Consider the following 4,759-nt stretch of genomic DNA (forward strand, 5'->3'; position numbering starts at 1 on the left):
TTTTGTGAGTTGTCATTAAATGCCATATATCGAGTGCTTCCGTTGTATAATGCCTTTTCGAGATTTTCATGAAATGCTATTTTTAGTAATTTCCATGAAATTTCATCATCATTATGTCTTGACATAAAGAGTGTTCATGAAAATTCCATGTTGAATGTGTTCATAAATTTATGCTACATTTCGTATTTTCATGGATTTTCTTATTCAGTGTTTATATGAAATGCCATATTGAATGATTTCCACAAATGCCACATTAAGTGATTTCATGAAATGCCACATTGAGTGTTTTCATAAAAGGCCGTATTGAATGATTTCCTAAAATGCTACATTGGGTGTTTTATTGAAATGCCGTATTGAATGATTTCCACAAATGCCACATTAAGTGATTTCATGAAATGCCATATTGAGTGTTTTCATAAAAGGCCGTATTGAATGATTTCCTAAAATGCTACATTGAATGATTTCATGAAATACCACATTGAATGTTTTCATAAAAGGCCGTATTGAATGATTTCATAAAATGCTACATTGAATGATTTCATGAAATGCCGTTTTGAATGATTTCCAGAAATGACACATTGAATGATTTCATGAAATGCCATATTGAGTGTTTTCATAAAAGGCCGTATTGAATGATTTCATAAAATGCTACATTGAATGATTTCATGAAATGCCGTTTTGAATGATTTCCAGAAATGACACATTGAATGATTTCATGAAATACCACATTGAATGTTTTCATAAAAGGCCGTATTGAATGATTTCCCGAAATGCCACATTAAGTGTTTTCATGGAATGCCATATTAAATAATTTCATTGAATGCCGTATTGAATGATTTCATAAGATGCCGTATTGAATGATTTTTAGTGTTGTCTTGAAATGCCATAGTGTGTGTTTTTATGGAATGCCACATTGGATGTTATGGAATGCCTTATTCAGTAAAAGAGCATGCATTAAAATGGAAAAGTTATCAAACAGCTAAATGCCTGTAGACTCGTCTCAAAACCAGTTCGGTTCCGCAAGACCTGGTCAAATAATAAACATGCATTGTGATCAAATTGATACTGGTACTGGTTTTTATGATATAACATTCCAAAATAGGTACTTCTTGCCCTTTAAGATTTAATGTTTGAACACATTTTGGTAGTATTTTATCACTTTTTTCAACAGTATGTACCGTTTTTCCAAACTTTCTGTACAAAATTCAATTATTCTACCCGTTCGACGGGTAAAAAGACCTACTGCACTAAATTCAATAATTGTGCTAATTAATAAATTAATTAATTAATCTTTTATTACCTTCTTAAGGTTAAAATATGTATTTTTAATGAAAACACACTTCCCTTGTTTCATTTATGATTATTTAACTGCGGCAAAACAGAAAAATAATCAAACGTAATCAAAGAGTCGAAATACAGTCTTGCAAATTTCTCAAATAACATGTACCACGAAAAAAAATCACCCGGTTCACATTCTTTTATAGAATTTACGGATATACCTTTTTAACCGCTTTATAAACTTTCAACTCAAAGGTTTACGTTGTCAATAAACAACCTATGTTTGGGTATGCATGTTTTAAATGACTCCACTGCAGACGATGTTGTGTACATGGTACAACCATATCAATCAGGAAATCGCGTTATCTCAATTCTCTAAGTTTTAACCCCCACCTTTATCTCTCATGTTATGTAATGCCTTAACAAAGTTGAATAAACTTATCATTGAAACGTGCAAATGCATTAGAAATGTATACCGCAAACTTTCCTCTCTTGAAGTAGGTGTTTATTGCAGCCAACGATATACGCCCAATCTACCGGCTTTAACCCCGTTGCATGTTTATCTACGTTTTATCAGCTTGTATGCATACACTGCCAAAAAGCCACATATAGCATAGCCCTCTTGATCTAGAGTTTGCAAAGCTTGGCACACATGCACAGGTTTTATGTCAGGTGATGTGGGTTAATGACGGTTGCAGCTAATGCACACTGTTGAGAAACCTCTTGTAAACCCTGTAGTATATTCTCACAACGTAATCATAACATGCCTACCACTCTAAGATCGTAGAAAAGGTAGATTAATGAAAAATAGAGATAAAAAAAGTCTGAATAAATAAAAAGAAATAAACGACACAAAATAAGATGAAGGCTTGGTGAAAAAGGATGGCAAGTGAACCGGTGAGTATGTGAAAACGGTGCTGAATGGGTGAAATGATGTAAAGCAATTGTTCGTACATGAGTGAAATGTATTATAATATTTAAAATTTTGAATTGAGTTTTACGGCGACTCAACAAAATCGCAATACTATATAAATTGAAATGTGTATGTATGTTGAGGCAAATTCATTATCATTGATTTGAACTGTGTAACTGAAGCGAGATAATTATCTGTTTATTTGATAATAAATAAATTCTAAACATGCTAGTACACTGATACCCAAAATCAATTGATACCCCTTACTTTTAGATTTTCTTGTAAAATGGAATGGAAATGATAAAATTGTGCACGTGTGTATTCTACTTAATAATGTTACAGCCTCTGTGCTTTTTATTTTTCGAAACAAATATAAAAAGAAATATATCATAAATTGATATTTTCTATAAATTTGACACACGTTCGTGTCCTTGAAAGTATGTGACCTATTTTATAATGACTGCATATGTATATATATACACACTGCGTATACTACACTAACTTCGGTCTAATAAACATCTGCCAATTGCTGCAATTGTAACATTTCGATTGTATGCAGACGACAGTTTCACAGCGTCAGGGCATTTGGCACACTTTTTTTTTACATCAAATATCTCTTCTGACATTGCCGTTTCCCCTACCTAACCCTAAGTAAACCTGGACACCTGGCTTTTCTGCGAAAATGTTTATACTGTCGTACTATACATATATATGAGTTGTCAAGTTTTTGCCTTCAGTTTTGCTTCGATAAGCACATTTTATTTTTCTACATGCTCGATTGACTCCCACAAATTTTTTTAATTTCTGTAAAGTAAGTCGGATTCAATAGCACTGCCTGAAAATAAATGGGAGTTTCAGGAGTACAAAGATCAACCAGGGAGAGCTGCGTCCGGTCAACGAAGTCTTAAACAAAATGTTGCTATCGGAGAGGAGACCGTCCAGTAGGGTCTTGCACAGAAATGAGGCAAAAACAAACAAAACAAAAACAAGAAAAATACGAGAAGGCGCAATTGGTGGGACAGGGTGGGAAATGGGCAAAAAAAACGAGACGGAACAATGGGCGGCGCAAGGAGGGTCCGTTCTTAACTTTAAAAGAAAGTGCTAATGCCCCTGACACAAAAAGGGCAAAAATTCATCATTTATTATGCGAAAGATTATCTAAATCGTAAACTACGGTGACGGTTGTTATGGTAATAAATTTAAATGTTATCTGAGATGGTGGATGTATAAATTTGTATCGAATTTTATAAAAATGAAAAACAAGCTAGAATTTTTCAATGTCTATACATATGTTTCTGAGAATAAAGCTCGACTTGAAAGATACTGGATAGTGCATTCTATTCTTTCTTAAAAGTCATGTGTGTCATTTTTTTAAACAAAATATCCCTTTTTGTTTAATTTAAGTACATTGTCATGACTTCGGATGTGAAACGCGATGCGTAATATTTCTATATGTTTTGTTTTACTTAAGAAAGTTGGTTACTGTTTTAGTAAATCTGTTAAAAAAATAACATTATCTCATTATTTGTAAGATTTGGAAAAAATACAATTAAAAAATAAATGGGGATAGTGTTTGCCCATTGATTAAATAAAAGAATCATAATTGGTGTTAAAGTTGTATTTATTCTAATAGATCATTTTTACTGGACTATTTTATCCTTCATAACCTCGTACATGTCCGGTATTTTAATGCATATAATATCATATAAGCGTCTGTATGATCAAGATCAACAAAACATCTTGTCGTCTAAATGCAATCGAATGATGCTAAACTCGGTAATTTACGGAAATGACCGAATCTAAACGATCCTCTAACCTAGAGATTGAAACCTATTCGACTTGAATTGATTGAATTTCAGAATTATCTTTAGACTTTAGACTTGCATTTCCAGTTTGATTATTTCAATGACTTAGATAAGTTGATTATAGTATTTTTCAAAATTCAAAATCTGACATTGACCCCGTAAAAAGTTCAATTAGTACGTTATAAAGTTCAAGTTATTGACCAAACACTGATATCCATTGGTATAAATAACGAATGTTTGCATCAGTTAACGCTCGACTCGCTGAATTAAGATTTTTCCATACGATAGGCATGTCCTCTATTGTTTCTGCAAAACAATCAAAGAATAGCGGTCTTGTATATGTATAAATATATGAAAAGAACATGTGTAGCACGTGTACGTGTCACGTGGTATTTCCTTACAATACATTTGATACGTCTTATTCATTTCACTCGGTTTAACAACGGTGAGCTTTTTTTTCTTTTCTAACATTATGAGATAGGTATGCCTTGCCAACTTTTAGTGGTATATTACCGATCTCTGCCATGATCTCTTTGCGTCTAGTCGCCTCGTAATTCTAGAGATAAAGCTCACACGGGGTCATAAGGCTGTTCTTTTTTGAGGGTTTGCCAAATTATGCACATTTTGCAGAGATTGTACATGTATACCATATGTATATGCAATAAACGGTGCATAGTGCAATTTCGCATGCACATATATTTGTATATTTTATCTCCTGTGCTCAATTTATGTCATGACAGTGCATGATGAATTATGTCAATTT

Source organism: Ruditapes philippinarum, unplaced genomic scaffold, assembly GCF_026571515.1.
Source record: "Ruditapes philippinarum isolate M1 unplaced genomic scaffold, ASM2657151v2 ctg34_1_1_1_1, whole genome shotgun sequence".
NCBI lineage: Eukaryota > Metazoa > Mollusca > Bivalvia > Venerida > Veneridae > Ruditapes > Ruditapes philippinarum.